This window comes from Lepus europaeus, chromosome 16, assembly GCF_033115175.1.
Source record: "Lepus europaeus isolate LE1 chromosome 16, mLepTim1.pri, whole genome shotgun sequence".
NCBI lineage: Eukaryota > Metazoa > Chordata > Mammalia > Lagomorpha > Leporidae > Lepus > Lepus europaeus.
Genome location: NC_084842.1, coordinates 38,405,040 through 38,430,743, shown reverse-complemented (window position 1 = coordinate 38,430,743; position 25,704 = coordinate 38,405,040). Strand labels below are relative to the sequence as shown.

The 25,704-nt window shown below is 35.0% G+C and overlaps 1 protein-coding gene across 1 annotated transcript in view; it reads left to right on the top strand.

Moving 5' to 3' along the window:
- The window catches only part of GALNTL6 (polypeptide N-acetylgalactosaminyltransferase like 6), a 1,248,724-nt gene that overhangs the window by 6,599 nt on the left and 1,216,421 nt on the right, over window positions 1-25,704 (top strand). The window lies entirely within an intron of this gene.

The following is a 25,704-nucleotide window of genomic DNA, read 5'->3' as shown; positions in this document are numbered from 1 at the left end:
TATGTTTTCTGTTACAGTCATTCCCACTTCTTCCTTCTTTGGCTTATTTATTGTGAAGTCTGGGTACTGGATATTTGAGAACCTTGATAGCATCTGATAAGTGCTGTTCTCATCTTTCCTTCATTTTACAAATGTGTTTACAGAAGTACTGTTATGAAACCAAGGGTGCAAATGTACAAAAAAAAAAAGAAGGTAATGAAGATGACAATAAAGGTAAACACAAACTATGATAAACCAGACACTTGCTCCACTTATATACTTCATGTGTCACACCTTAAAGCTCAAAATACCTTCATTATCTCAAAATGTGATGGTAAGGCCTGAATGGATAGACAACAAAAAAGCAAATCAGTATTATATGTGCCACTAAAAATATGTATGTATTAGATAGGCACAGCTATGTATACATGACAAATAGATATAGATATGAGCTCACTTAAATTTGAAAAGAAAGGACAGAACATCCACAGGAATTTAAGACATGGTTATCAACACCATTCTTCACTAATATGCTGTCTGTTACTACTGAATTCAACAAGGTGGCATCAGAAAGATTGAAAAAAATAAAGATATATTAGTTTCATAATAAAGTTAGAGAAAACTTTTGTAATTTACCTTAACTTTTCATTTGCTTGTTTATTTGGATTTATTTGAGACACAGACAGACACAGAGATCACCAGTTCACTGCTTCACTCTTCATATATCTGCAACACCTGAGTTAAGCTAGGCCAAAGCTAAGAGCCAGGAACTCCACCCACCCAAGTAGGTGGGAGGGAGCCAACTTTAGCAGCCATCCTCTGCTGTTTCCCAGGTTGCACATTAGCAGGAAGCTCTGATGTGAAGTAGAGCTGAATTATCTATAAGCCATTTAAAATAAAACTCTTAATAAAATTTCCCCATGTGGACATACAATATGTACACACATATAACATAGCATAATAGACCAATATAGCAATTTTAATAATAGCTTTTAAAATCTTTAACTCTTTTTGTAGATTGCCAATTGATTTGAATTGCTTTTTGTTTTTAGTAACCTCAGTTAACCATACTTTCTCTCAGTTGGTACTGTTAATACATTATTGGCTTCATCTGTTTACAGAGCCATCCCAAAGTACTGAATACAATAAAAGTGGCTGGAAAAAGTCCATAGGAACCTATAGGAGGACAGCTAAACACAGAACCAACCAAATGAAGAAATTTTATTTCTTCATTTCTTTCTAGCAACACACATACATATACCCACACACATGGTCTCTCTTATGAAAGGGAAATGAAATCCACCCAACTGTTTCATTTTCCACAATATTTTTAACAAACGTCTTGTTTTTGCCATGGCTTTGAATTCCTAATAGGCTGTTAGTCAAATTCGAAACACCATTTAAATGTTATTAGCTTAATTCTGGGAAAGTATGGAGAAAGAGATAAAGAGAATGCATCTAAAGTCTGTTAGAATCACACAGATTATAAATGGGACAATGCAGTGTAATGCTGTAATGTAATTAAAACAATGGTGGTTGCTATAGAATAAGATGGTAGTTACCAAATATCCTAAGGAGTAGTGATGTCTCAATTAGGACTGAGAAGACTAATGTTGAGTTATTCCAAGGACTCAGTTCTCGAGGAATGCTATTTCAGTGCTTGAACTCTAGCAAGCCAGAGACGATTATCACAGTGATTTAGAACAGTTTTATGATATTATGACCAAATTGTCAGAGCTGCCATCTAAGTTTGAGTGAAATGGGCTTTCCATTTTCCTTATTTTTGACATGTTTTGCCAGCAGGAGAATCCAGCTGAGCTTCATTTGAGGAGAAATATCAGCAATTCCTTAGTGGCATGTTCACTTTTACTAGGTCAGTCTATAGGCTATGAAATCAAACTATCTGGCTTCATTTGACAGCTCATGAACCTTCTCTACATCAGGGTTCTTACAAGTAAAAAGGGGTGTGAGTAACTTTATTTTAGTGCCCTGGTGAGGATTAAATGCTTACTCTATTGAAGAGTATATTAAAGACTTAACAGATATATATATTATTGTCTACATATTCTAAACATTTATAAGGAGTCATTGCCTTTACAAGGTAATTAATGTTTAATATTTACAGATGGTTTTCTTTGGGAAGTATTGTCAAGATAGCTCAGGAGAACCATGCCATTGTTGTGTGGAATTTAGTAGGAAGGACTTTCATAATAAAAAGGCTTTTTTACACATTTTCTGTGTAATATTCAATGATTGGTTGTTGATATTAATTTTCATATGGTACTTATTGCAAAAAGACAAATGTTTAACACATTATATTAACAGCTGTTCAAAAATTGAAGCTTTTAATATAACAGAAAAAAGAATATTTCTTTTCATAACTACCTTCATTTCTTGTAAACACATAGTCTTGCCTCCAATAAGCCTTTTTTCTTCCTGTTAATTCTGAGAGACAGTCTGAGAACTACTTTTGTTTTTGTTGATGATGTTTAAATCTTGGTTATGAGAAATATTGGATTATTCTGAGGATGAAAAATTAAAAACTAGGGTAAAACTGTCAAAATAGTGAAACTACTTTATAGAATTACTATTTTCTTCAGTAGAGTGAGGGACAGAGAAAGCATATTGCATTGTAGTCATTCTTAGTTTTCTAAATGGTGGCTTAGAGAGATCAAGCTAATATACCTAGTCAAGCACTGCACTATAAAGTTTTCTTTAAATACACGAAGGACATTTAGAAAAGGAAGATAATGATATATTCTCTGGACCTGTTACACAGTCTTTCATTATTCCAGGGTAATGGTGAACTGTATCATGCTGTAAACATTAGGGCTGAGATTAGGTAAAATTCTATATTACTCAATTCATACTAAGTACAAAGAAAGACCAAAATTTGCATCCATGTGGTGGAATCATATAGCCCATGATTAGTGGTGTTAACAGACACACAGATCAAGGCAATTGAAGAATTTGAAAAGTTCGTTAGGTTTTTCAGTTTGTCATTGGTACTCTGGATTGTAGATATAACCAGTTGTAGAAGTTTGAACAAAATTTTGAAAGATTGAATAGTGAGACAGCTAGAGAGTTGGAAAGTTTGGATACTTCAAGTTCATAGGTTAGCTACACTTCCTACAGAAATATATAATCTTTGACAAGTCACTTCATTGCTTTTAATATCAATTCCTCATATTTAAATGAAAACCACATAAAAGGTATCTGGGAGAACTAGTGTGATCTATAAGTGAAAATTGCTTAGCTCATAGAAAATAATTGGGAAGCTTAGATAGCAGTCTATACATTTTGTGAATTTTTAAAACATTCATTGATGGTAATAAATAAGATTAAATATTGTATAAATCTAATAAAGATAATCTAATAAAGCATATGAATTACACCACTATCAATTTGTCTATTGTTGATAAAATATTGGATATGATTTATGAACATTATTATGTTAGACTCTGAAGGAAATAAATGATGAAGTTATAAATCTATTTTCAATTAGCTTACTATCAATTAGTTAAGAAAGACCACATATACACTTAAAAATAGGGTTGAGTTAATTTATTTTATAAGGAATAACATGCTTAAATTATTTTGCTTTCAGAAGAAATAGAAAAAAAGCTTTTTTTCAGTATTTATGTCGCCCTATTCTAAATGCTTTCTGTATATTTACTGGCTTAATTCTCTCAAGAATTCATTGAGATAGTTTTTTTTATGTAAATTGGTTCACAGCTAAGTAAGACACAGATAGAAAATTTGGGCCTATGCACTCTAGGTTCCCAGAAAGTGACCATGATTAATCATGGAAACAGTCACATAGTTTAAAAAAAAACAAGATTCAAAAAAAAAATCATTAGATTTGGCAACTAATTATTGACTATGTTGATTATAGTACGCACAGTTGGAGGGGATTGAATAAAGTGAAAAATATTAAATGGTAAGACTAAATGTACACCTAGATTAGATTACATTTTTAAGACAGATTAGAGAAAATGGTGAGTTTGACATTTACATAAATGCTGAATGTGGATGCATGGTTGAAGAGGGAGAAGCACTCAGAGAATGAGAGGCAGTCCAAAGGAGGGTGGACATAGTCAAATACGTAATGCCAAAGGAGAGAAGCAGAAAAGGTTATCATGATCTTAAGAGTAAATTTAGAGACTGTGCTTTTAATAGTTTCAGTGTTCTGCTTGGCAGGGAATTCTGAGATTTTTCTCCCAATGCAATTATCATACTAATTTGGAAATGTAATTAAAAATTTGTGAAACATTCTGTAAAGTGTGAAACAATCTAGTTATATTATAAATGTGTTAGCTAGATAGAAGATAGATAGGCAATTAGATGTTTATTGTAATCTGTAAAACCTTATAATACAGATTGAAGATAGAATTCCAAACAGAAATGTCATGAAATCATGCAGCCTTCTTGTCAGTAGGTCAACAGTGTACCTGTCAAAATGAATGAAGACAATGACCGCATACACAGAGTGGAAGAAAAATATAGAAGTGTACTTAATTATAAGTGAGGATGGATGAGTAGGTGGTAGCATTTATAACAAGGAGGTAGGAATATTCAGTTGCCAAGAATCTTGAGATAATATATTAATAAAAGTAATAAAATGATTATAATCAAAAATTATTAGTATTCTGATTTTTATTTTTAAACTGACATTTATTGAGCTCCTTACCTGTGCCAGACATCATAATGTTAAGCTGCTGTTATGTTCACACAATAAATCCGTGATTTGTATATTATTATGATGTGTTTACAAATGTGAAAAGAGTTTTAAAGACCCTGTGAAGATTATGCGGTGATAATTCTACCAATATCATGTGTTGAGACTAAACAAAGTCCATCATATTAGTAGAAATACATTGGCAATAGCCTAGATCACTGACACACAAAAATTATGCAACAACTCAAAAATGAAATGCAACATATACACTATGGTTAAGGACAGTAAAACCAGATTTCCCCATTTCAGTTCCAGTTTTATTACTTAACTAGCTGTATGATTTGAGTTAGTTACTTATATTCTCTATGCCTTAGATTTCACATTTCTACAATGAGTATAAAAATAGTATCTACTTGATTGAATTGATGAATGTGCATAATTTCTTAGAAAACTGGATTTACAGAGTAAGTAATTATAAATATTAAAATATTGCAATTCCAGAAAGTTTAAATTGAAAAAAAGAGAAAAAAACATATTTCCAGATTCTGTTTCCATGACCTCTCAAGTGAATGATTCCCTTTTTGGGCACTTTATTTTGCATTTTAAAAATGATTTTAAAAAGTGTTTTGAATCAGCTTTACTTTCTTTTTCTTGTCACTTCTTTGTTCTTGAATATCTCATATGGAAATAGTATGTAGTCAGTTTAACCTGAACTGAGGACTCATACAGTCCTACATGTCAGAAGTAAACTAGATTTCAGCAGAGAATTTAGTTCTCCCTTGTTATGCAATCAGCAACCAAAGCTAATGTGATGACCTTTCCCTCATATTTTTAGTTCTGTTCTCTCTTCATATTAATTTATGAACACATATTCTACCCTCAGGGGAGAAAACATCTTTTTTAAATTGTCTCATTAAATGAGGCTAAGCTTCCAAAGAGGATTATCTGAAAATTGCTTTAGCATCAGATATTTTGTTGCTTTCCAGAACTTGAGTTTTAACATTATTGTTCTGGTTGCTTCCAACAGTAAAAATAGAACAGGGCAAATCAAGAATGATGCTACTGGAGTCCACAGTTAAGTTGACAAAGAAATTTGTGCAATCCCAATCCCTCCTATAGTGCTTCAAGAACAGAGCTGGCTAGAATGGGAAGTTGTGCAGAACTACATTATGAGAGAAGATAAAAATGCTTTTATAATCTAGTTCAGATTATATGAATTATATGATTTTTAGATAACATAACAGAACACTATCTGAATAACAACTATTTCATGAGAAAGTCCCTCCTATTGATTTCTGTAGAAACTTTTAACCTTTCTTTCACAATATGAAGGGAATTACATTTTATCCAAAAGTCATGAGCATTCCAACAAAAATATCTTGGGCTTTGATACAGGAAATATAGAAGATATTCATCTGGTAATCCAATGGGACAATATATAATAAAGTGTAGAAATACAAGCAACTATACCACGTTATTGCCTCTTCCTTTTTCTTCCCTGCTCAGGGCCTTCTCTTCTATTTTCCTTCAATCCTTTCCTGAAAAAGAAATTTCACCGAGGGCTTAAGTTTATTAATTATTGACCTAATGAATGAATGAATAAAAGTCTTTGGACATTTCTAAAGTTTGAGTGTGTTGTGTCATAAAAAAAGATTCTGTTGAACTTGACTACATGTCCTATTATTGAAATGTTTATGAGGTGAAAAATATGTCTTAGTTGAAAGTATTTGCTGCTGTTCTTAGTTATTTTTTTTTTTTTTGAATACTGGGAGCTGTCACTTTACTCCAAACTGTGCCATCAGAAAGTAAGTATTGCTTAGTGTATCACCTCAACAGAAAGTCTTTCATAAGTGAACATTAAAAACTGGCACAGTGAAACCTAAATTACCAGAAAAGAAGAGTTTTGCACTTTCTCATTCACCTCTTTCTTGTTTTCCAAAACTGCTTTTCCCAATCCTCTTTCCTCAAATCTCCAACCTGCAAACCTTTCTTATCATGCTCAATAGATACCCTGTGCTTTCATCACTAAAAGAATAGACTTTTCATATTGGGAGAACCAAGACTAATGTCATAGAATTTGGAAAAAATCATCAGCATTTTTATTTTCCAAGCTCTCTACTTGCCTTCTGACATTAAGGGAAAAAAATTACTGTGCTTTAGGATAAATATGGACTCTTTATTCAGAGTACTGCTTACAATTTTCTTTAGAAATTTTCCTTTTCTTTTCACTCATCTACTTTCAACCACTTTCTCTTCAATCAAACCTTTGCACAAACAGTTAAACTTTCTCAGGTTGCTTCCACTATGGGAAGGCACAGCAAACAAAAGCAAAAGAAAGCAGATATTTTTAGCTAATGCCCTGACTCTCTGCTCTTACTAACCAAATGATCCATCCAATTCCTCACCTTCCACTTCTCACCTCAAGCTGAATTGAACTCCTGCTAATGTACATTAACCTCTTCGACCAGTAGCACTGAAATTTCTTGGTAGTAAATTCTGAAAACACTTCTCATCAGTTGTGTTACTTGAGATAATTTACTAACCACTGTATGCTATTTGAAACCACCTTCTTCACCTGATGAGAAGAGATGATGGAATGGGAGGCTGGGGGAAAAAGAAATTGGAAAAAGCAGCTTTGTTATGTAGGAAAGAGAGCTGAATAAGAAAGTACTCAGTAGTTTTTCAAGGGTAATTTGGCCTTGCTGTGCAAACTCCAACTTTGCTTCTATCTACACTTTCCTTTGCAACCACCACCCATACACATACACATTTACTTGTGTCCTTTACTGATTCCTACTTCTGTACTTTCATTTTCCTAAAAGTGATATGTTCCTATGTCTCTGTACAATTGCTCTTCTTCTAATTCTGCACTCTTCATGGACATCTCTTCCAAACCCTCATGTTTTCAGTTATCAAATTTAAATGAAGGATTCCAAAATTATTCTTTCTAATCCAAATTTCTCTCTCAAGAATATGAAACATGTACGTACCTTAAGTCTAGAAATAAATATTTTAAATTTTCGACATCTGAGATTAAAGTCCTCTTTCCCCTCCACTCCCTACAACAGCTCTCCTTTCATGTCTCTTATCTAAATGAAGTGCTCTGTCATCTGAGTGTTCAAGGCTGAAAGTTGATCATCATAATTGCTACCTTCACTATATCAGTCTCAAGGTTCAATTGATTGCTAAGTACAAGCAAGTCTTACAAAGTCCCTGTTGAATCCATTCACATGTGTTTAAACTTTTCCTCTTCCCCAGTTGGGAGCAGCTTAAACATTTTGCTAGATTTCCTGGAAAGACTTTCAACTTGATACCCCTGCAGCCAGCTTTGCCATCAAGACCATCCTCGCAGGACCCAAAGTTTCTTATCCCAATTGATTAACCAGATCACTGCCATTCTTCTGTTTATGACACATACTTTTAGAGTTCAGATTCACTAATACAGCACACCTCATCCTGATTCGAATTCATGGCTTATTGCCCACTGCTTTACTGCTAAGACTCCCCAAGCTCCTGCCATATCGAGCTGCTTTTAGTTTCTTAGAGTTTCATGTTCTTTTTCCACCAGGAATATGAGTATACTTTATCTTCTGCCTTCTCCAAATGATTTCTACTTTCTCTCTATGAAGCAACTCCTCATTCTCCTAGGCTTGTGGCAGATATTTTTACAATGTGTTATGTTAACCTAAATGAAAGATCTTGGTGAACAAGACCCCAGCAGAAAGAATGGGCCATCAAAGAAGGAGGCACCTTTCTCTGAAGGGAGGAAGGAACCTCCACTGTAATATGGCCTTGACTAAATAAGTTCAGAGTTGGTGAACTCAAGGGGCTTCCATAGCCTCGACAGCTCATGGCAAGAGCCTCGGGTGATTGCTGACGTCATAAATAAGAGTGTCAATTGTTAAATCAACAATGGGAGTCACTGGGCACATGCTCCCCACGTAGGATCTCTGTCCTTAATGTGTTTTACTATGGGAGTTAAAGATAACACTACTAGTTGAACAGTATTCTATATCTTGTGCGGTTGTGTGGGTGCAGTCTGTTGAAATCTTTGCTTAGTATATACTAAGTTGATCTTCTGTATATAAAGATAGTTGAAAATGAAACTTGATGAAGAATGGGATGGGAAAGGGAGTGGGAGATGGGAGGGCTGAGGGAGGGAGGCAGGTTTGGGGGGAGGAAGTAACAAGAATGCAAAAGTTGCAAAAATAAAAAATTTTAAAAAAACTTTACTAAAACAAAAAAAAAAGCAATGTATTATGTTAGCTCTTCTTTCTCATAAAGGGCACTAATTAGTCTGTATGTTAACTGATTGTTTAGGTAGTTTATTCTTCATTAATCAGTAGATTTTTTTAAACTAAGTAGTGGGTTGAATGGTGGCTTCTCAGAAGATATGTCCCTGTACTATTCTCTTGAGTCTGTGAATTTTACCTTATTTAGAAAAAGGGTATTTGCTGATATAATTAATCTCGAGATCTTGAGATTCTTAGAGCCTTCTGGATTGCTCAGCTGGACCCTAATATACAATCATAAGTGTTTTTTATAAAAGACATACAAGGACAATTTTATAGATCAAAATTAAAGGCATTGACAGAAATGGGAGATACAATGTGGAGAAGGAAGCGGAAAAGTGAAGTGATGAAGGCATGGCTGAGACACATACAGGAAAAGGCCATGAGAAAACAGTATTGATTGGAGGAATCTGGTAACAAACCAAGGAATTCCATCAGCCACTAGATCTGGAGGAGGCAAGGAATGGTCTCTCCTAGAGCCTTCAGAGTTAGTGCAGGTCTGCCAGGCCCTTGATTTCAGACTTCTGTGAGAACAAACTATGTGAAAATAAATCTCCCTTGTTTTAAGCTATCCAGTTTGTGGCAGTTCATTACAGCAACCGCAGAAAGCAAAGAGTTAGGAATTGTCAAGCTTTTTCTGCATTCTAATTCCAGTGCCAACACTATCTGACCACAGATTAGGTACTGATAAATATTTCTTGAATGAGTAAAGAATCATAGATATGACTTGTATTATGTATACTGAGCTTATTTAATTTGGGCTACATCTATGTAAAAAGTAAGAGGTTGTAAAACCCAGTATATAAGTTTAAATGTCATGTAGGAATTATCAAACAAATATGAGTTAAAGAAGGTAAATCATCATCATATTCATGAATTAATGGTCCTGTTACATGTTTTATTCATTTAATCTCATCTTGACTTTTGGGACTTATCCTGATCCTGAAAATCACAATGCCAATTTTATGAATCATAGTTATAGGAATCTTTAATAGAAGATTTATCGACCCCAATAATTGCACTGAAAAGAAGGCAGGCACATTTAAACAAGCCAGTGATACAATAAAGGAAAAATATAATCATTGAACAAGCTCTTTCTGTAATTATAGGAACATCTGTGGAATGATTTCACTGTAAAATGTCTAGGTACAATAATGGTCTATGTTTAAATAGCTTCCATGGCAAATTAGGAAAGACTTGTTTTTAAAACTTTACTAATCTATGAAAAGGCTTGTCTTTGAGTTCATTAATATAACCTACAAGGGAACCCTTGCAGCACACTTCATTAAAAGAAGTAATCTTGGAAGTATAGAGTGATATATTTCAAGGGGTTTATTTTAATTTGAGTGCTTCAGACCTTAAGACTTCTATTAGTTTGGCTCTCCGATGCAGTCTTCTTTTGAATATCTCCCCTCTTTTTGAAAAAAGTCTACCTTGATTTACCTGGGCTCATTTTAATTAACAGTTGTCTAGGCAGGATGTGGAATCAGAAAAAAAGAAGGAAACTCAAGGACAAAATTTATGAAAGAGATTAGGAAAAAATTATAAGAGCTAGAAAAGATATGACAAGCTTTACTTGGTAGAAGCATATTAAATGCAGTGTCTTGAGGGAAAATGTCTTACTGTTCTGGTAATTAAGTAGCATTGTGTTTGATGAGATGATTCTACAATATTCTTCATCACATTACCAAATTAATTCAAGCACATTAATTATATCTCTTCTTATTTGTAATAGTATTATGGTTACCTTTGAGCTTTTGAACTTTTTGTTCTGGTGTTTCTATTTACCAGTTACCTAATTTTGAACTTCTCCTATTTTAGTTGCTTTTGTATTTCTCTCAATGGTTTATTGAAATGATTTTCAATAAAAGTTTTATTGGCTATACTCAACTTTAAAAAGATACGCAGAAATAGAAGACACTGTTTAAATAAATTATGTTCCTTTAATTGTATCAATTCAATGGCATGTAATAGTAAAATATATATTTACATATATTTTTATAATTTACAAAATTATCCATGCCATTGCACATTGTCTCATATCTTAATATGTGTATGCTAAAATGTAGCTTTATAGGTATTGCTACTTAACAAAAATATGGCCATGGGTATGTATTAATCATTTTGAAATAATATATGTACATTTTAGGCAAATTGTCTGACTTAAGTTCCAAAAAAATGGTCTTCTTATTTTTAATAATTTATACAAGTTTACCTTGTTTCTCTGAGCATTTTCAATTGCATATTTTGTCTTTGTCAATGACCTTAGTGTAATATATTCAGCCTGGATTGATTGATCATTTTGGTATGTTTCATGTATGCAAATTTTCTGATATTTTTCATGGAAAAATGTTTTCATTTTCATTTTCCTCATGAAATACATAGATTCTGATAAAAATATTTTAAAGAATTTAATTTTAGTATTTTTCATCCAGGTATAAGAACCAAATATTTATTATAGAATATCCTTCCCCATCTTTTAAAAATATTTATTGATTTGAAAGGCAGAGCAACAGAGAGGAGACACACACATGCATATACACACAGGGGGAGAAAAAGGAGAAAGAGAGAGAGAAAGCACTTTTATCTGCTGGTTAATTTCCCAAATGGCTGCAACACCTGGGTCTAGCTTAAGCCTGGAGACTCGTACTTCATCCAGGTCTCCCACTTGAATGGCAGGGGACCAACTATTTGGGCCATCCTCCTCTGCTTTCCCAAGTGCATTAGCAGGGAGTTGGACCTGAAACAGAGCAGGTGGGACTTGAACTGGCACTTTGATATGGAATGCTGGCATCATAAGAAGCAGCTTAAACCACTGTGCCAGAGCACCAGCCCTTTTTCTCTTTTTAATAAAAATATATGTCTGTATTCTTTTCAGAGTATTACTCTTTGTATTATGTATTTTTTGCAAGTCAGACTTTAAGCTGGATATCCATTTTAATTTATACGTATCTGTTAAATCAATTCATTTAATATCTTGACAGTTTTCATATACAATGCTTGTTTCTTTACCCATAGGTGGCATTTGATAGTGTTTTTCTTCCCACACTTATCATATTATAAAAATATCCACTGGGATCTCACTCACAGAGATCATTCATTTAGGTCTTTTTTTTTTTTTCCATGATATCTTGGCTTTCCATGCCTGCTATACTCTCATGGGCTCTTCAGCCAGATCTGAATGCCTTGAGGGCTGATTCTGAGGCCGGAGTGCTGTCTAGGACATCTGCCATCCTATGAGTCTGCTGTGTATCCCACTTCCCATGTTGGATCTTTCTCTCCCTTTTTGATTCTATCAGTTAGTATTAGGAGATACTTGTCTTGTTTGTGTGATCTCTTTGACTCTTAGACCTATCGGAGCTATCAATTGTGAGCTGAAATTGATTACTTGGACTAGTGCGATGGCATTGGTACATGAACCTCCACTTTGACTATGACCCTATCGGAACAATATCAAAGTCAGTGAACTCTAAAGGCTTCCATAGCCCTGGCAACTCATGACTAGAGCCCAGGGAGATTACTGACGCCATGAACAGGAGTGTCAAATTGTTAAGTCAGCAACAGGAGTCACTGTGTACTTACACCCCATGCGGGATCTGTCCCTAATGTGTCGTCTAAAGCCAAGTGATGCTAGGACTGGTACTGAAACAGTATTTTTATACTTTGCGTTTCTGTGTGGGCGCAGACTGATGAGGTCTTTGCTAATTATATACTGAAGTGATCTTCTGTATATAAAGAGAATTGGAAATGAAAAAAAAAAACAACCTGGTGTTAAAATGGAAATGGCATAGAAAATTAATTATTTTGAAAAAAAAATTATGTAGGATCTCTGTCTTTAATGTGCTGTACATTGCTATTTAATGCTATAATTAGTAATCCAATGGTAGTTTTTTCACTTGATGTTGCTATATGGGCAAAATGTTGAAATCTTTACCTAGTATATACTAAACTGATCTTCTGTATACAAAGAGAATTGAAAATGAATCTTTACATGAATGGAAGGGGAGAGGGAGCGGGAGGGGGGAGGGTTGCGGGCGGGAGGGAAGTTATGGGAGGGGGGAAACCATTGTAACCCATAAGCTATACTTTGGAAATTTATATTCATTAAATAAAAGTTTAATAAAAAAAAATATCCATCTACTTACTTGTCTATCAATTCTATACATATATTTTTCCCATAGTCAGAATTGGTAAATATGTTAGTGTACTGCAAGAAAGTATTGAATATATTTTCATTTCCTATTTTATCAAGCATGATTTCATACTCTGGCTTATTAGGTTTATTTGAGTAAGTATAAAAATTGTACCAAGTCTATCAAAAACATCACCTACAGATTGTGAATAAGAATGATTCTTCTTATTTTTTTAACCATTAAAAGTCACAAAATTAATGGATTTAAAGTATATAGTTCAGTCTATTAACTGGTAGTCAATATTTGAGGCTTATATATGTCTATTTCTAGACAAACGTGAATATTCAATAAACTTCTAAGACTTTCTATCATTGAAGTAAAATGTTTCAATCTCTTGTTTTCATTTCAACATATGTCCCAGAAGTTACACAATTGAGGATTACTTTTCAAAATCTAAGCTACTCCAAAAGATTCACTTCTGTCAATCTAAATTGACAGGGGATGGTACATGTGATTTTGATGATACTCTCTTAATATCTTTATTACATACAGCATGATAAGTGGTTTACTGAGCATTATTCAGAGTAGATAAGTGCACAGAAATAGTAGTGTGTGAAATCCTGGTGTAACATTAAAATAAATCTTTCATTTTTTTTTTTGACAGGCAGAGTGGACAGTGAGAGAGAGAGACAGAGAGAAAGGTCTTCCTTTTTGCCGTTGATTCACCCTCCAATGGCCACCGCGGTAGCGCGCTGCGGCCGGCGCACCGCGCTGATCCGATGGCAGGAGCCAGGTGCTTCTGGTCTCCCATGGGGTGCAGGGCCCAAGGACTTGGGCCATCCTCCACTGCCTTCCCGGGCCATAGCAGAGAGCTGGCCTGGAAGAGGGGCAACCGGGACAGGATCGGTGCCCTGACTGGGACTAGAACCCGGTGTGCCGGCACCGCAAGGTGGAGGATTAGCCTAGTGAGCCGCGGTGCCGGCCTAAATCTTTCATTTTTATATGTGAAGTATAATTTAAATTCATTTCACAATATACAATTTATGCTCAGTTGCTATTGACTAGTAACATACTTTTCATAAATTTGTTTCACTTTTTAAAATATTTATGGATAATAACAATTAATATATGTGAATATATCCTTTGTTTTAAATATCATATCCTGATTTTTATTAATTTGTTAAAGATGCATTATGGTTAGCCAGAAAATGCAAGTAATAGCTAATTAAGAATAAAATAGAATCAAAGGAAAACAGTATTCTCTCCTAAGCTCCTAAAATATTTAGATGAAGTCTCAACTCCTGAAATGTTGCTCACTTAATTTTCTAAAGGTGGTTTCTGCATTTGTTTCACTTTTTTGGCTTATCATATATTCATATTTTAAATGTTACATAAAGTGTATTACTGTAAGAAAAATTTCAGTTTTTACTATACAGCTCTACTGTTTGCTAATAATACTGTCCAAGTTATAATATCAGATTTCTGTTATTTTAAGAACCCAGAAGCACTGGCAATAAAAGCAAAAATAGACAAATGGGATTATAATAAGCTAAGAAACTTCTGCACTGCAAAGATAACATAGAATAAAGTGAAGAGGCAACAGACAGAATGGGAGAAAATATTTGCAAACTGATAAAGGATTAATATCCAGAGTATATAAAGAGCTCCCTAAATTCAATCACAAAAAACAATCTGATTAAGAAATGGGAAAAGGATGTAAACATATAGTATAGTATATATAGTGTATATAATATATATATTTATATATATATATTATATACACTATATAAAAGAAAGAAAATGTAATACTAGAGCCTGAGATTGGTCTGGAAAATATAGGATAATTATTTTGGTAAACTCTCTAAAACAACTTACATGATGAGGTGACATCAGGTTTTCTCTTACAATCTATTCATTGAGCATACATGGTCAGTAGAGTATATAATATAACATATATTAGTGCTAAGAAAGTGCAGATAATCCCTTCAAAACTGTATCCTTAGAAAATCATAGAAAGTTGTCTTCTCTGTCATTGGCACAGACAAGAGGGTAAAGACAATGAGGAAATTCAGAGTAGATTAGATCATGGGCTGAAGGATGCTAGAATAGAGGAAATTGATAAACTAGGGTAAGGAAGCTTTCTTATTATTTGCTTGCTTTGGTTTTTCCCCAGAGTGTATTTATGTGCGGTGTGTGTGTGTATGTGTGTGTGTATATATATATATATATATATATATATGAACATTGTAGTGATGACAGCCACAAAAGACATTTAGTTTTACTACATATTGATAGACAAAGTATACTCTGCATGTTCTTCATAGCATCTTCACTTTGTGTTTAAATTTTGCGATTGACAAACATATTACCTGGAGATTAGGAGTGAATTTAAAAGGCTTTAGAAGGTCACAGGTATATTTTCTATTTAATTTTCTTTGGTTTTCTACTTACATTACTGTAAGAATAGTACTTTAAAGAAATGGGAAATTTGTTCCTAAATTCCAGTTTTTTTGGCTCTGTGTGAGCATGTATACATGCAATACAAGCAACAGTTTTGTTGTGATTACTATTTAACATTTGTTGGCTGCCAGATTATTTTACATTTTTATTTAGGGCTATACTTTATCAATAGTTTATTTATAGCTATGGCTTAATAGTATTAAATAGATGTTACTTGAGCTCTAAGATGTATTAACTGCAGATTGCCTTCTTATAGTGAAAGGTGAAAGATTTATACAATCTGAAGAGACACCAGAATATTGAGATTGCCTTCTTATATAGTGTGTAACATTTGGTATCAATTATGGCATAATTATGTTTATGCGTTTGCTTTTATATGCTATACTTTTTTTAAAAAAGCTTTTATTTAATGAATGAAAATTTCATAGGTACAACTTTAGGAATATAATGGTTCTTCCCCTCCCCTTACCCACCCCCCCAGCCCTACTCCCGTCCCACCTCCTACTCCCTCTCCCATCCCATTCTTCATTAAGATTCATTCTTAATTAACTTTATATACAAAAAACAACTCTATACTAAGTAAACATTTCAACAGTTTGCAGCCACACAGACACATGATGTATACAGTACTATCTGAGAAAAAGTTTTGCAGTTAATTCTCATAGTACAACTAATTAAGGACAGTGGTCCTATATGAGGAGTTAGTGGAGTTAGTGCAAAGTGACTTCTGTTGTTGATTTAACAATTAACACTCTTATTTCAGTGATCACCCGAGGCTCTTTCCATGAGCTTCCAAGGCTATGGAAGCCTTTTGTGACCACAAACTCTGTCAGTATTTATACAAGACCATGAGCAAGGTGGAAGTTCTCTCCTCCCTTCAGAGAAAAATACATCCTTTGATGGCCCCTTCTTTCCACTGGAGTCTCACTCACAGAGATCCTTCATGTAGGATTTTTTGGCCACTATGTCTTGGCTTTCCATTCCTGAAATGCTCTCATGGGCTTTTCAGCCACATCCAAATGCCTCTGATTCTGAGGTCAGAAATGAAATCCACTCATTTGCAACAAAATGGGGGAAGAAGAGAAGGAGCAGGAAGTTTGTAACTGTAAAGCTGTTTAATTTTGCATACAGTCCTATGGATTTACTTCTAAGGGTACTGTTTAAAAACTTGTCATGGGACTCCAAATCCCATTAAAATTGATGGTAAAAATGCCATCTTAATTGTTAAAGTGATCATATTGAGTGTTAAAATGAACATATAGATAGGATTAAGTGTTAAAGAGATCATATAAATAGCATCAAGTGCCCGGTAATAATAATAGAATTAAAAAGGAGGGAATGTCAAACATGGGAAGCAGTCCACACAGCAGATTAATATACTATACTTTCATCATTATTTTGGATTATACTGTTTATTTATTAAGAATGGTGATTACAATAGAGCATGCTGTGTTACCTGGGCCACAGTGGTATTAATGCGTCTCCTAGGCCGGCGCCGTGGCATAACAGGCTAATCCTCTGCCTTGCGGCACCAGCACACCGGGTTCTAGTCCTGGTTGAGGCACCGGATTCTATCCCGGTTGCCCCTCTTTCAGGCCAGCTCTCTGCTATGGCCCGGGAAGGCAGTGGAGGATGGCCCAAGTGCTTGGGCCCTGCACCCGCATGGGATACCAAGAGAAGCACCTGGCTCCTGGCTTCGGATCAGCGAGATGTGCCGGCCGCAGCGGCCATTGGAGGGTGAAACAATGGCAAAAAGGAAGACTTTTCTCTCTGTCTCTCTCTCTCACTATCCACTCCGCCTGTCAAAAAAAAAAAAAAAAAAAAAAAAAAGTGTCTCCTGATTGAATCAAGAAGCCGCATCCAGTGGTTGCCCTGTACCTTCTGGGTTTCTGTAAGTGGACTTGAAGATATTTGCACACAAAGTCCCCTAATGTAATGCATTTCTCAGAACATTGCCCTGCAAGTGAGGCATGACTCTAATATATCCTTCTGGTTTTTCATGTTTTTCTTTCCTTTTTATTATATATTTAGATGTTTAAAAATTATTGTTCTCCCTGCACCGATGTGGGAGACCTGAACAGAGTTCCTGGCTCATGGTTTCTGTCTGGCCCAGCCTCAGCGGTTATGAGCATTTCAAAAATGAGCTGTCAGATGGAAGTGTTCTCTCTCTCTCTCTCTCTCTCTCTCTCTCTCTCTTTCTCTCTGTGTGTGTGTGTGTGTGTTCCTCACTCTCTGTTCCTCTGTCAAATAAATAATTTACATTCATTTTTCATGTTGTACTTTAAAATACATTACTACTCCTGGTAAACTACAAGGTATTTAACAACAATGAAACCAAAGAATAAATAGGTTACTGTTTCTTTCTCAATTTCTCCTCTCTCCCCTAGTGCTCTGTAGATCACAGCTACTAAACAGATGCTGGTTGCCATGTATCTTATTTTTTTCTTACATTTACTTAGGAATTTCTATTCAAAATATGTTTTTTAGAAATATATATTTGTATTTATTTGAAAGGCAGAATAATAGAGAAAGAGACAGGTCTTTCATCTGTTGACTCCCTAAATGCATACAATAAGCATTACTGAGTGATTCTGAAATTAGCAACTGGGAACTCCATCTGGGTCTCCTGCATGTATGACAGCGACCCAAGCACTTGAGTCATCACTTGCTATCTCTCGTGGTACAGGAACCTGGGAATGGAAGATGACCTAAGATTCAAAATCAAGCACACCCGTATGGGATGGAAGGATCTCAGGTGTTAGCTTAATCACTAAATGGAAAGCCCATCCCAAACATGATTTTCAAACAGTACTTATAGGTGCTTTACTTGTGCATATTTTCAGACATAAGGTTTAAATAAGTTAGACTAAGCAATAAAGTGTTTGTCTAGGTTTGAAGATTGTCGGTACAATGATAAATATGAAATTTACAGAGAATGAACACATATCCTGGGCCCCTAGGTCCTTACAGGGTACCCCAGGGACCCAGGGTCTTGTGGTGAACTGTAAGCAGCATGCTAGGTCAAGAAATAGAGAAAGCAATGGCACAGTAACTTTTTGAAAATATTCATTCATTTATTTACTTGAAAGACAAATTATGAGAGAGTGAGAGAGAGAGGAAAGGAAAGAAGGAAGGAAAGAAAGTAGGAAAGAATGTGATTTTTCATCAACTATTTCACTTCCCGAATGACTATAAGAGCCAATGCTGGCCCAGACTGAAGCCAGGAGCCAGGAACTCCATCTGGATCTTACATGTGGGTGACAGAAGTTCAGGAGCCATCATCTGCTGCTTCCCAGGCTCCAATAGGAAGCTGGATGGGAAGCTGAGTATCTAGGACTTGAATCAGTACTCTGATATGGGATGTGTGCATCCCAGCTGCTGACCTAACTTGTTGCATCACAGGCCTGTTCCCACAGTTGCTTTTTATGTTGTTATGCTGTGATGGGGCAGAGGCGCTATCTCAGGTCCACATTCTTGTATCTTACACACTGGTTTCTCTGCTTTACTGAGTAATGTAGCCCTGATTATTCCGAGCCACACTAAAGAAGAATATTGACCATCAGATGAAAGTCCACTTATTTTTCTTGTCATAGTTCAGATCACATAGGTTGTTTAGAAAGGCTTAAAGATTTAAGGGTATGAAGAGACACATGTTATAAAAGCATGAGGTTGATAGACATGACATCATTATAGTTGGCAATAAGTAAGGCAAATATCTTCTGTCAGGTCTTCATGTTTTTGCTCCTGTTAGAATCTGCTTTCTCAGAATTCATACCTGAATGAATTTTTAAGCTTATGCATACATTTACATATTATTCTACTACCTCTGATTTTTTTTTTAAATCTGCCTTGCTGATTAGTCAGGAATTTATCTGGAAGGCAAGATTTTATAAAATATTTTCTGAGCATCTGTGTAAGGAAAACTAAAGTCCTTAATAATCTAAGTCATATATATATATATATATGTAAGTAAATATATATTCATTTTACTGTTTCTCCCTTTGTTCTTACATGCATGTCAGTTTGGATCTTGGTAACTCCACTTATGTCTCCCACCCCTAACACACACACATACTTCCCATATTCATAGCTATGATTGAGTTTATTGATTGCTGGGAATAGAAGGGGCAGTAATCACAGGCCTAAAAAGATTGGACTAAGCAAAGAGGTGTAATAAAAATGAACATGAAAATTTTCAGTTACCAAGGTTAAAACTAAGTGAATGAAAATGTACAAGCGGAAAGGTGAAATCCAAGATTCATTTTCCTAATCTTTCTGGACCAAATGAAACTGGATGCTTCATGTCCTCTAGGCTCTTTATCATGCCTTTCATTTTAGCAATAATTTATTCATGAGTCTTAGAGACTTTTTTTTGGCATCATTTAAATGTATCATATCTTGACAGTTTTTTCCTCTCTTCAGGCTCATCTTACTCCTTTGTAATTTATTTAAGTATTTTAGTGTTTTAGAGGATTGTGGATTAATGATGCATTTAAACTGCTGTAGAATGACCTTAGGCTAGGTAAATTACTGAAGTAGTGCCAGCCAGGGTTATTTATTTTCATGGCAATAAGCTTTTACTCTCTTGTTTAACCACAAGGCACACAAAGTATCACACACAAAGTATATTCTGTAAGTATTAGGAACAAATTTTATTAAGGGAAAAACAACTGTTTATAATCCTGGCCTTACTACTGACAATAATTACTTCTATTTTTACTGTAATTGAGTGACTTTATCTTAACTTTGATAAAAGTTTGAAAGGAAGTATCTCTTAGAATAATAGTCTCCAGGCCTGAACATCACAGTTGAGATCTCTGCATCTCATAGTCACATACACAGATACATATACTAAAAGAAACCATGGGACATTTTGAGTTTTTTAATTAATAATTAATTAACTTTAAAGGCAGAGTGAGACACACCCAGTGGTCTTGAATCCATTGGTTTACTCCTCAAATATCTGAAACAAGGTGCCTGGAACTACATTCAGGTCTCCCAAGGGAGTGGCAGGGACCCAAAGCACTTGTACCATCTTCTGTTGCCTTTCCAGGAATATCAGCAGGGAGCTGGATTGGAAACATAGAAGTTGAGATCCAAGCCAGTGCTCCACTTTTAGATGCTGGCATAATAGGTAGTAGCCTAACACAACACAATGCTAGCCCCATCATGGGGCATTTCAATGCCTTAACTGGTAGTGGTAGATAGAGATTCATAGCACTATTGACTTGGTGATTTTCCTCAGTATGGCCTTAAGGAAATGCATCTCTGCAGCTCCTGCCTCTCATCACTCCAGCAAATAGCTATGATTTTGGTGGTGTGTGCTCCTTCCTAGGTTTTGCAATAGACATTGATTCAAAGTCTGTGCAGCTTTAAGATTTGACAGGGAAGATGAATTAAGGAACTTTTTGAATTATTTTGTATATTATTTCAGGGGTGCTAACCAAGAATCTAGTCACTTGTTTTTTATTGTTTTGTAATTTCTGTCCTGAAAAGCTAAAATTTTCTAAATTACATTGATCTCTGTTTGTCTCTTAATGTTTTCCCTGTCCCCATTCCACCCAGTTGGAAAATTCTACTTGCTTCTGTAGAAAATTTTCAAATCTGAATTACTGAGAAATAGCATAGGTATCTTTCTCAAAAAGATTCCAGGGTCGTCTTTGTTCATGATTGCAGCAGCTCACACCATGCTGTTGTGAAAATTCACTGGGCAATGTGCTAAAATATTGTGGATTCAGTTTCGTGAACCTCTGCTACTTGTACTCAGAGAGTAACCACACAGTCACTCCAAGATCCCTTCCTTGCTGAGTCTATGAAAATGTTTCCTTTTCTGGTTGGCTTCTTTACCATATTATAAATTATAAAGAGAAATCTTTCAGTTTCCAGATCTTGTTTACTTCAATAGGTTTAACATGAAAGTTAGTTTTGTAACACTGAAAGAAACAATTATGATAAAGAGTTGAAAATGAGATTATTAATTAGTGTTTGATAAGTTGAGAAAAAGAAACATAGATGAAATGATCCGAATAAACATTACCCAACACAATTTAATTATGTCAAAGTCAAAAGTTATTTTGAACAATTAACACTTAATTGATGCATTGGTGAAATATCAGAAGACATAGTTATGGGAAGAATCATTATGGGCTTAAAATTCTATGTAGAAATATTTGAAATCTTTTATATAAATAAAAATTTAAAAAAGAGAGGAACTCAACTAATCTTGAGAAATATAAAAAAGAAATTAATGAACAGTTTTACTTTATGCAAAATAAATATAGCATTGGTTTAGTGAATTATTTAAAAAAACAACTCACTTCATGCATTGATTTAAAAAATTAGTAGAGACTCGTTTATGGAAATGGCACTTACATGTTGCTTAAAAAACCTGTATAAGCCCAAAACTAAATGTGTTCTTTATGCCACTTGTGATGCACACTTTGAATTTATTACTAGGAGATGCCGCATCAACTTTGTTTACACAACGTTGTTTTTACATCCCCCTCCCCACAATGGAACATCTTTATGAAATGAAAAATAAACTTGACTTTATAACCTCCCTCAGATGCATGATGTGCAATAGTAGCTATAAATAATGAGTGACTACTTTTTTGGCAAATAACTAAATAAATTTGGAATTTGTACTAATCTAAGGTAATAGAACTAATGCTTACTATAAATAATTCCAACAAACTTATACATAAAATCTCACACAGATCTAATATTAGCTAGTTCACTTTTAAAAATTAAAAAAAAATTAAAATTTTATTTCTAAGCAGGAAAGAAATAGTACAAAATGAAATATAAAATATAAAATTAATTTATGGCTGTTAGAGATCAAGTTTTATTTATTTTTTAACTTTTATTTAATAAATATAAATTTCCAAAGTACAATTTTTGGATTGTAGCAGGTTTTCCCCCCATAACCTCCCTCCCACCCACAGCCATCCCATCTCCCATTCCCTCTCTCATCCCATTCTTCATCAAGATTCATTTTCAATTATCTTTATATACAGAAGATCAACTTAGTATATACTAAGTAAAGATTTGAAAAGTTTGCACCCACACAGAAACACGGAGTATAAAGTACTGTTTGAGAACTAGTTTTACCATTAATTCGCATAGTACAACACATTAAGGACAGAGATCCTACATGAGGAGTAAGTGCACAGTGACTCCCATTGTTGATTTAACAATTGTCACTCTTGTTTATGACATCAGTAATCACCCAAAGCTCTTATTGTGAGCTGCCAAGGCTATGGAAGTCTCTTGAGTTCACAAACTCCGACCTTATTTAGACAAGGCCGTAATCAAAGTGGAAGTTCTCTCCTGCCTTCAGAGAAAGGTACCTCCTTCTTTGATGGCCTGTTCTTTCTTCTGGGATCCCACTCACAGAGATCTTTCATTTATTTATTTATTTATTTATTTATTTATTTATTTATTTATTTATTTTCAGAGTGTCTTGGCTTTCCATGCCTGAGAAACTCTCATGGGCTTTTTAGCGGGATCTGAATGTCTTAAGGGCTGATTCTAAGGCCAGAGTGCTGTTTAGGGTATCTGCCATTCTATGAGTCTGCTGTGTATCCAGCTTCCCATGTTGGATAGTTCTCTCCTTTTTAATTCTATCAGTTATTATTAGCAGACACTAGTCCTGTTTATGTGATCCCTTCAACAGTTAATCCCATCATTGTGATCAATTATGAGCTGAAACTGATCACTTTGGCTAGTGAGATGGCATTGGTACATGCCACCTTGATGGGATTGAGTTGGGATCCCCTGGCATGTTTCTAGCTCTACTATTAGGGGTAAGTCGAAGTGAACATGTGCTAAACTGTATATCTCCTCCCTCTCTTATTCCCACTTGTATATTTAACAGGTAAGAGATCAATTTCTAGTCTTTTAATTTTTTTGATTTATTTGAAAATCAGGGAAACATACATGGAGACACACACACACACATGCACACACACGCACACACACATATCCATTGGTTTACTTCCTGAACACCTACAACAGCCAAGACTGGGCCAGGCTACCAGGTTGATGCCAGGAAACCAGAACTTGATTCAGATCTCCTGAATCTCCCAACCACTTGAATCATTATTTGCTGCTGCTCAGGGTATGTGTTAGTAGGAAATAGTAATGGGAGAATGGAGCAGGGACTTGAACCCAGACCCTCCAGAATGGGATGTGGGCATCTCATGCAGGGTTGAACCACTGTGTCAAACACAGTGTCAACACAGTCCTGACTGAGGAGAGATTTAAGTTGAATGAGCAGCTTACTGCTATTTTTGGTTTTCTTCATAAAATCTCAGCACTGAAAAATTTGATAGAAAAAATAATTAATGTGTGAAAACAGACATTGTGTTAAGAGATAATAGAAATCATAACTTCAATGATAACTTTATGAGTAAATTAAAATACTATATTAGTTAAAAAAGTAATTGATAAAATTCATAATGAAACTAATCCTAACTGGTTTTATTTTAAGGAATTTATTAATACATTATATTCTCAGGGCCAAAGCAAATGCATGATAATTGCTACAATGCAAATCTCATCAATTCTCATGTTAATGTGTTATTCACATAAAGAGAACAGACTCCATGTAGTTCATAGATGCAATTCTCACTGTAATGATACTCTCTTTCCTCTCTCACCTCCCCCTTCTTTCTTATTTTTAGAGATAACATATTTTAATTTACTTTATAGTGAAAGGCTTAATGCATGACTAAATAAAGAGTTCAACAAATAAAAAGACCCTAGTTCAGCAAGAACATGTTTAAGAGCTATCAGCAACAATCAAATTAAAAAATGCCCATTTTACTCATATATAATAAATTTTAAAATGCTCACAGGTCGTTAAAACTATGGTAGTATATCATTCCTAAACACTGGTTTGGCAAAGATATAAAACAAAGTTTGACAAAACTATATTCACAGCAATATTGACATACACAGAAGTTTCTTTCTTCTTTTTTTGTTTTTGGATTTTTTTTTTCTTTCCTAACTTTAGTGTCCACATATATAAGGAGAGCATGTGGTATTTATCTTTCTGGTACAACTTATTTCATTCAATATTCTGTCCTCCAGTTTCATCCATTTTTATGGCAGAATTTCATTCTTTTTTTTTTTCAGTGTAAATATAGGGCTTATTTATTCACATTTATACGCAATACCTTTAGTATTAGAAACTCAATTTTTTAAAGATTTTTTTTCAATTTGAAAGTTATAAGGGATGGGTGGGGTAAGGAGGAGAGAAAGAAAAGAGGGGAGAGAAAGAAGAGAGAGGAGAGAGGGGAGAAGAGAGAGAAAAGGGGAGAAGAGAGGAGAGGAGAAGAAGGAGGGATCCAGAGGTATCTTTCATCTGCTAGTTCATTCTCCAGATGGCCACAATGATCAGGGCTGAGCCAGGAACCAGGAGCTTCTTGCAGGTCTCCTATGTGTCCCAAACACTTGGCCACCTTCTGCTGCTTTTCCCAGGCCATTAGCAGGGAGATGGATTGGAAATGCAGCCATATAGGATGCCAGCATCAAAAGTAACAGCTTTACCCACTATTCCACAATGCTGGTACTCAAACTCTCCAACGACTAAAAATTAAAAACTCTAATGGCCTTTAAGACTACATAGAATCAACTTTTTCAAGTCACATACTATTCTTTTAAGTCAACATGTGTTCATATTACTTTCATTTCTCACTTACTGGGCATCCATAGATTCTGCAAATATCTTCCTCCTCAATCCTATCTTTCCTAATCATCCTCAATTTTGGACCCCCCAAAATATTGAAACTTTGTTAGCATTTTTCTTTTTCTGAAACACAGACATTTTTACCAGAGTCACTAAGTGCTAAGGATCAACTTTGAAAAGCACTGGCAAAGCATTGAAGGGCCAGAGTAACTATGTTTTGAAAAAGTGCCTCCATTTGGAGAGGCAAGCCCTACTTCCCGTAAAAGCAGCGTCACTCTGGGGGAAACCGAAAGTTACAATGGAACAGCTTGCTAGCTTTCACCATATAAGGAAATCTCCTGGGTCTGACCCAATCAGGAACAACCACATTTGATCAGGAAGTACCAGAAGTGACCCCAGCCAATCCACTGTTACCCCACACCCCTCAGTGACATAACCATGCTTTAAAAGAGGCTCCCAAGCATGGCTCAG